General features: G+C 45.0%; 1 long non-coding RNA gene across 1 annotated transcript; it reads right to left on the bottom strand.

The window, feature by feature from the left end:
• Nucleotides 1–629: 629 nt before the first annotated feature.
• Nucleotides 630–8660, bottom strand: LOC115291043. Its single transcript, XR_003908381.1, has 3 exons — nt 8570–8660; nt 1824–1927; nt 630–760 (listed from the first exon to the last, which is right to left on the bottom strand). It is a non-coding gene; the product is annotated as an uncharacterized LOC115291043 (long non-coding RNA).
• Between the last annotated feature and the right edge of the window lie 330 nt (nt 8661–8990).

Below are 8990 nucleotides of genomic sequence, written 5' to 3' on the forward strand. Positions count from 1 at the left end.
GGACCAGCCCAAGCCTTGCAAGGGAGAGAGGAGGAAACAAGGGCTATAAACATACTCAGGGCAATAATTTCCCAGATCTGGATCAAATTAGTCTGATCTGTGTGACATTCCTGGCCTCTGTTTGTTTTCAAGTTTGCATCCAAACAGTATTCCAGGTCATCTGCCTTGGACCTTTCCCTCCCCCACTGTCCCTTTTACTATTACCTTGAGCTTTTGCTTGGTAACTTAGTTCTTATTATTATGTTGGCAGAATGCCTCCCCCACCCTTACCCAAACACAGTTGTGGTACATTATTTCTGTGCTGCCTACTAGGAAAAAATGGATTAATAATTTGGGGGATGTATATTCTAGTTCTGTCACTGAATAGTCATAGATGTTGGAAAAGTTACACACCTGTTCTGGGCGTCACCTGTAAACAAGGGATGGAGAGAGGGCTAAATTTGCAGTGGCTCATAAACCTTGAGACCAGAAATACATTTTTTTAAGTCCCCCCCCCCCTACTTCCACCACTTCCTTCTATTATTAGTCATTTGAGACAGCCGTGTCTCCCTGTGCTGAGACCAGCTTTGGGGACTCCTGGACTTGGTAGATTCTAGATTCTTTTTAATCCTAAAATTTGTCTTCTGTCTCTCCAAATGCCGTGCTAGTGCACCACTAGCTTGCGCTCAAGTTGCCAAAACAACTGTGCCTTCCAGGGGGCGCATGTGGTTTCCGACCACTCTCTGTCTCTCCAGGCTGTATAATCTGGAACTTCCGCGGCCTAAAACAGATGAGCAATTTGGTGATTTTTAAGGTATCTCCTTCATTTAAAAGAGTGAATATCTCTCCCTCAGAGAAAAGAAGGTGGGCTCAGAGAACTTAGGTGGTGGCAAGCACTCAGTTTGGGTCAAATGACAGCAAATAGGTGAGACGCCCACATTCCTCAGATGCTGTGTTCCAGTCAGTAGCCACACAAAGAGGCTTCTGGAAAGAAAAGATTCCTACCAGTTTCTGAGGAAGCAGATGGCCTCAGAGTGCTGCCCAGAGCTGCCCCGCACACAGGCTCCTGGACTGACTTAGCTTCCTACTCCAGTAGGAAGCATGACACGCTCCCACCTACACTGCTGGCCTGAGTGTTGGAGAGCCCGGAGCAGTTGGGAGTGCAAATGTTTACTCTCTGGAAGTGCTGTTTGGGCTGCTGTGACCAAGGCAAAACTGCAGTCTCCTGAATTCCCTGTTCCTATGATAGGGCACAGACTACAGATTAAAGAAAAAGAAAAGCAGCATGAAAAATAAACATGAGAGAGCCAGCTGACTATGCATCTGTAGGAAGAGAGGGAAAATCTAGGTGACTTTAGGGAAAACAGAGACAATCAAACAGGAAAAGAATTCAAGAACATACAGACGATGTGTTAATTATATGCATGAAAACGTAACATAAAAGAAAACCCATTCATCTAGAAGATAAACATGGAGAAGGGGACTCTGTGTGGTAAGTTACTTAAAATGTTTCCTCCAGGAGGCTAGGAGGGCCTCTCATTTAAAACAGAAGCATTGGAAACATGATTTGCCAATGAGATAAATGTTGAAACAAAACATTAAAAATTGAGACAAAATTCTGATCACAGTTTTGCTTACATATTTCTTTAAGTCACCATAAAAAAAAAATCGAGATATTCCCAGCTAATGTACTTTTTAATCTAAACCTTCCCAAGAGAACTTAAAATAAAATGATAACACTGATCAAAGAGTTGGCATCAAGAACCAAAGGAAAATATCGCGGCGAGTCAGAAAGTCAACAATGGCATAAGTGCTTAAGTATTTGGGAGAGCAGGAAGACTTACAATCTTAGGGTAGTCAGTGATTATCTAAACTTGGAGAAATTGTCCTCAATTTCCATGCTTCTGTGTGCTCGTACATAAACTGGGACAATACTGTTCTCATGGCCCTGTTGCGAGAAAATGAACAATCTGAAATGGCACCATCATTCTAACTAAAATGTAACCTTGAGTGCAGGGAGTGAAATTTGCTCATCTTTGAGAACCAATACAATTTGCAACAACGTGGACGGAACTAGACGGTATATGTTAAGCGAAATAACTCAGTAAGAGAAAGACAAATATCATATGACTTCACTTGTATGTGGAATCTAAGATATAAAACAGATGAACATAAGGAAAAATAATATTAAAATAGGGAAGGGGACAAAACATAACAGACTCTTAAATACAGAGAACAAACTGAGGGTTGCTGGAGCGGTTCAGGGTGGGGGATGGGCTAACTGCGGAAGGGGCATCAAGGAAGACACTTGTCGGCATGAGCACTGGGTATTATACGTAGGGGTTGAATCACTGGATTCTATTCCTGAAGTCATTATTGCACTATAAACTAATTTGGAAATAAATTAAAAATAAATATTTTTAAAAGGAGGGGGGAAAAAAAAGAACCAATTCAATATTTTTTAGAAAAAAAAAACACTCTTCCAAAAGTTAGCCAAACAACAAGGAAAAAACAATTCAGTTGACAGAAAAAAAAATGGCTGACCAGGCTTCCTGCTCTATCTCCTCTAATAAAGAGACAAAGTGACCATGTTTTATATCTTTTACTATGAATTCATTTGGAATGTTTTCCCTATACATGATAAATAACTTTCAGAATCCAGTGAGTTTAAAGTAACCACATTTCCTTGATGGGGTCTGTTGCTTATAGAGATCATTCCTATTACCTATTACCACAGGAACGTTTGGCCTATTTAGGGGTTGCAGGTGTGTGAGAACAGATGGTATTGAGAACAGAGACATATTCAGGCTGCAAAAACGACTGCCAACAGTCAGCTTGAGGTCAATGCTTTAAGAGCAATGGTGTTTCTTCCTTTCTCTTACTCACGTGTGTGCAGGAGCCATGTCCTATCAGAGCCATGTCCTAGAGATTTAATTTCTGTTCCCTTTTCTTTTTTTTTCAAAATGTTTTATTTATTTTTGATACACAGAGAGAGACAGAGCATGAGAGGAAGAGGGGCAGAGAGAGAAGGAGACACAGAACCAGAAGCAGGCTCCAGGCTCTGAGCTAGCTGTCAACACAGAGCCCGACACAGGGCTCGAACCCACAAATGTGAGATCTGACCTGAGCCGAAGTCAGAGGCTTAACCAACTGAGCCACCCAGGCGCCCCATTTTGTTCCCTTTTCTGTTCTTTAGAAGTGCCAGATACTTCAAAGTACAGGCTAGCTCTGACAACCACCTTGGAATCAGTGCAGTGAGCCTCCCTGAGAATGGTAGGTAGGAAGTGAGTTGTTCCTACTATTTTGAGTTTAAAAAAGAAAGGAAGGATAGAGAGAGAAAGAGATGGGTAGGGGCTGAGGAGCTGTTTCTCCCTGGGTGGGGTGGGAACAGGGTTCAGTCCCTGGAACAGGATAGTGGTTTAGGTCGAGGGGAGGCAGAATGATGTCGGCACCAGTCCTGAGCCATCACCTCCAGCCTCATGGCCTTTGCAGCTGTCTGTGTGCCAGACCCGACCGAGTGTGCAGGTCAGGTAGAATGTCCATGGCTTGCTGTTCAGCCTGATGATGTCTGCAGACTGATTGTGGTACTGGAGGATCAGTCACAGCCAAAAAACACCATGAACTCACCAGCTCTGTCCAGCCTCCACAGCAGCAACCCCAGCAGAATGCCCTGCTCCAGCCCTGCTCCCTAGACCTGCACTTTAGGCTTTGTTTTGCCAGAGAGACTCAACCACAACTGGTTCCTAAGCCACCGTGTGCCTGAAGTGGTGTTCTGATCGCAGAAGATTAGATCACTTAGGCTGGAACATCCTCCACTGCCCACCTGGGTGAGTCAACAGAGACCAGCAAAGAGCTTAGCCCTCCGGCCCGGGCCAGTGTGCTGGGAGCCCTCTGCCTGGCCTTGTAGGGGCTGAGCAGCCTCTCTGTCCAGCATGAGGACACCGGAACATGGGTGACATTGCCTGAAAGTCCAGGGAGCTACTGCCCACAATGCTGGACTCTCTGTCCAGCTTCTGAGAGTTGGCCACAACCTGCCAGGGCCAGCTCTGTCTCCCGTCCTTCTGTTCACCTGGGACCACCAAGCAGTTCCATGTGGATCCACACTTCCTGCTCAAGACAACCTAAAGCAAATAAAACAGGGAAAGGGGAAGGTAGAATAAGGGTTTCCCTGTTACTCTGGAACTGGCATTTAGAGTCCCAGCTGAAAAGAAGATGTTCTAAATGCCTCACATTTGAGTTATTAGAAACCAGAAGCCAGATAGGCATCCCCCCTGCCCTGCACTGCCCTGGGTTTTCTACCAGGCAGCATATTAGGTTCCACAGTCAACCACAGCCACCCCATCACCTCACTGCTCCTTTTATATGGGGAGTGAGAGGAGTCATCTAGGTGGACAACCTTGGGCAGGGTTCACAGTGGGGAGTGATTCCTTCCCCGTGCTCCACTGTCTACTCCTGCCCCAAGGGAAAGAAATGGGGGAAGGCTGAAGAGGGGAGGGCTGTAGCTCAGTCACCAGGTAGACACCTGCTTAGCCTCTGGACTTGCAGATTCTCCCTCTTGCCTACCTGAACGGGAGGTGGTGGCAGTGGGTCTCTACCGGGAGAAATAGCTGGTCTTTAGCTGTCTTGCTTGTTCACCCAGAGGCCCACCCACGGGCAAAGGCACCCAGCAGCAAGAAGCTGGTGGTGTGTCAGCAGGGCAGAACTGAGAGGCAGCAGAAGAGGCCTCACCAAGCTAGCTCGCCCTCATCAGGGAACAATGTGTCTCTTCTTTCCTGCCCCTTCCCACCCCAACAGCCTGGAGGATCTTAACACTGAGTAAGAGAAGGAGGCTGATATAGAATTCTGAATTCAGTATGAGCATGAGGTTTTTATTTGCACTGAAAGCGACAAGAGAGAAATGGAATCTGCCCAAGATGTGCTAAGGGAGAAGCTTTTCATTTTTCGTTTGTTAGTTTGTTTTGTTTGTCCAGGAACAAATCAGATTTGAAGGTAGTGATTAGAAAAATTAAAACCACTTCATGTTTCACCACACGGAGCTGGGACTGCGCAGTGAACGGACGGTTATGTGATCATAAGCAGTGAGGGGCCTATGGAAGCTTGGACGGGGTAAGCTTCCAGATCCTCTCCCACCCCGAGATGCCAGATTCCACTGAGCAGGGTTATCCATTTGAGAGGGCCACACCCATCGCTGGGATTCAGTTGTGTGTGGGCATGTCTGGAAGACGGTGGGATTAGTCAATCCTGGGCTCCTGTCTGAGTCCTCAGGGGAAGGTGGGAGGAAGTACTGAAGGTAAAACTTGAAAGAGCCACTTTCATTAAAATTGGGTAAGACTTTGGAGTTCAAGCATTGCTGTAAAGTCACATTTATCTTAGTGCAAACTCTGTGCTCAAGATTAAAAGTTTATTGCTTGGCAACCGTTGTATCTAAAGCTGTGCTGTCCAATGTAGAAGCCACCAAATGTGACCAAATAAAATTAACAATTCACTTCTTATATCTCACTGGCCACATTTCAAATGTGAAGCAAACACATGTAGCCAGTGGCTACTGTATTGAATAGCGACAACGTAGAACATTTCTGTCACAGCAGAACTTTCTATTAGGCTGCTCTGCTTCAGAGACAAAGCTGTTTGTTCCAACGATGGAAGAGAAAACGGCCAAGCTGGACTTCTGAGCTCTCATCAGCTGGTGTGTTCAAAATGACAAATTCCAAACTTCAAGGGCAAGTCATGAGTTGAAGTGACGTAACAGAGGGAGGACAAGAAGCAGTCCCGATGCTGCAGAGGACACGGTGGGCCCTGAGCTCATAAATGTCCCTGAGGCCTGTGTTCTGCTTGAGGAACTTGAGGGAGGCCTTAAGGCCAGGGGACAACCCAGTCACTTGGCCGAGGCACTGGTGCCCAGGGAAGTGATGGTGGTGCCCAGCAGAAGTGACAGTGGTACTCAGGGAAGGTGAGAACACATGGTGGCAGGATTTCATGATGACAATTACTTTCCTTCTGGGAACTCTCAAAAACTGAGTGATATTTGAAGGACAAGAGGCTGGGATGTGTGCATGACAGTATTTTGTTCTTTCTCACTGGGAAATGAGAAGTTGCAGCAGAGGTCTGGTTCTTATCTAATGCTGTGTAACTAAATACTCCAAAACTTACTGGCTTAAGACAAAATCATTATTTATTATCCCCCACAATTTCTGACAGTGGGTCAGGAATTTGGGATCCAAGTGGTAGCGTGATTCTAGTTTACAGTCTCTCATGAGGTTGCAGTCAAAATACCAGCTTGGCTGTAGTCATTTGAAGGTTTGACTGGGGCTGGAGGTCCACTTCCAACAGAGCTCACTCACACACTCGGCTAATTGGTGCTGGCTATTTATAGGAAGCTTTAGTGATCTCAGTGTGGACTTCTTCACATGAGATTCCTGAGTGGTCTCACAACATGGTGGTTGGCTTCCCCCAGAAAGAGAGATGGAAGTCTTTGAAGTCACAGACTTACTTCACCTGCATTCTGTAGTCACACCGACCAGCCCTAATCTGGTGTGGGAGGGAATTCTCCTCAATTCCTGTGAACTCAATTCCACACTCAGTTCCTGTGAATACCAGAAAATACTAGGAGACAAAGTTCATTGGGGGCCATCTTGGAGGCTGACTACCATATGGTCACATAGAGGCATGCACAACAATTATCAGAATGTGTGATTAGAAGTCTCTCAGTTGCAAGTGACCAAAATCTACCTGAAATTGTCTCAAGAAAAATAAAATAAAAGAGAATGTGTCTTCTACCACTTATAAGTGAAAAGTCTGATATAGCGATAGAAGTGCTTAAATGATGTTCCCAGGGTCTTGTCTTGTTCTCAGACCAGCGTTCCTCTTGTGGTAGAAAGATGGCTTGTGTCCCCAGTTTAAATGAGATTGCCTCTTTCCTGATAACACTGACAAAAATCCAGTGGGCTTCCATTGGCTAGAATATATATTTTTTAATGTTTATTTATTTTTGAGAGACAGAACATGTGAAGGGCAGGCTCCAGGCTCCAAGCTGTCAGTACAGAGCCTGACATGGGGCTCAAACTCACAAACTATGAGATCAGGACCTGAGCTGAAGTCAGGCACTTAAACAACTGAGCCACCCAGGCTCTCCAAGAATATTTATGCCTAAATCAATCACTGATCTTTTTGGAATATGGTACTGATTGTCTAGGCTTAAGTCACGTGCTTATCCCTTGAGTAAGTGGCTATTATTTTAAAAAAAGGGTTAATGGTGCTGAGCTGGCAAAATTAACCACAGTTCAGTATAGAAGCACATCCGTATGTGTCTGGTTTCCTAACAGAAAATTGTATCATGGGGCACCTGGGTGGCTCAGCTGGTGAAGTCTCTGACTCTTGGTTTTAGCTCAGGTCCTGATCTCACAGTTAATGGGATGGAGCCCCTGTGCTGTCAGTTCAGAGCTGGCTTGGGATTCTTTCTCTGCCCCTCCCCTGCTCACATTTGCTCTCCTTCAAAATAAATACATAAAAAGAAAGAAAATTATATCACATTATGCTCACCCCTTTATGAAGACTGACAATGCTGGACTTCCAATCCAGAAACATATCACTGTTTTCCACTACCCTTCTCACAGAACCAGATGTGGACATTCCTCTGTGAGATTTATTTTGCATAGCCAAGGCTAGAGATTTCTCCTGGTTTAGTAAACCTCTGATGTGTCTAAATCTGGATTGTGCTTCAAGGAGCCATGGCTCTGGTTTATATTGATCACAATACATCCTTTCAGGGTCCTCTAGTGTGTCTCTTCACCAGTAGGGGGAAAGAGACACAAGACCTTAAAAATGTGTGATTGAAACTACTTTATTAAAGAGAAATATGACCTTGTGTAAGTAGAGTGTGACAAATATAGTAACAGCTCACTCGTCTAGACCTGGATGGCTGATTTATGATATAGTCAACCCTTCAAAGTACTGACTGTGCTCCTGGGCAGGGAAAAGTTTCTACAGATCAGATAAAGCATGACACAGTTGTACATTTAACTGCTCATCTGAAGGTGTATTGATTCTAACTGAGCATCTGAACATTTGGCTCTAGATCTGGTTGATTTTTCTAGTTCCCCAGCCATGGTAGATAAGAAACAACAACCTGAGTTGTGGCGGGGAGTCACTGTGTAGCCAGCAACGAAGGGATCTGATGTCTTGAGGTGCCAGAACAGCAGTGGGGTCCTGGTTCTTGCTGCTATCTATTCAATATTGATGGTGGGCGAGGCACTTTGCCAAGCACTTTAGCACTTTAGAAGTTATGTCTCACTCAATCCTGACAGCCCTATAAGGTTGGGGCTATTGTTTTCCCCATTTCATAGATGGGAAAACTGAAGTTTAAGGGTGATGTCAAGTTATTAAGAGAAGGCTTTGTTTGGTAACACCTATTTAATAAAACAGATTAGTAGATAGTGGCATTTAGAAGTGCTTTTTTCTCCTCTGATGTATTTAAGGTGGTATATTTGCCTGAATTACTCCAGTATCATTGCTGATAATATTGGAACTAAAATAAAACCTACTTGGAAACCTCAAAAAAAAAGGGGGGGGGCTTTTTTCAAAAGTGGCTTACCAGAGACTTCTTAGGGCATGAAGGATAAGTGGAAATATTATTTTCGAGATCTGCCTTACCCCATGAGTAGGCAAAATAAAGTGGCTCTGGGGTGTCTTCAAGGCCTGAGATCCTGTATTTTTGGGGGCCTAGGCTTCTAAGGTCAAAGAACTTTATAAATGGTTCCAAGGGGATTGTCTGTTAGAACTGACAGTGTTCCTACGGGATGCCTTCAGAGTTCCGTCAGGACCCAGAAGGGGGAAATCCGGGACAGTGGTCGACAATGCAGTCTCTTTTCAGAGTGATTGCCAATAATGCACCCCGGCATCTCCATGGGCGTCTGATTCCTACAGCTGCATTTCTCTGGTCCACGCGGCACCCTGACTGGAAAGACACAGGTTCACTCCTGCTTTGGGGACCCACAGGCCTCAGTTGGCCTCAT

Source organism: Suricata suricatta, chromosome 5 (genome assembly GCF_006229205.1).
Source record: "Suricata suricatta isolate VVHF042 chromosome 5, meerkat_22Aug2017_6uvM2_HiC, whole genome shotgun sequence".
NCBI lineage: Eukaryota > Metazoa > Chordata > Mammalia > Carnivora > Herpestidae > Suricata > Suricata suricatta.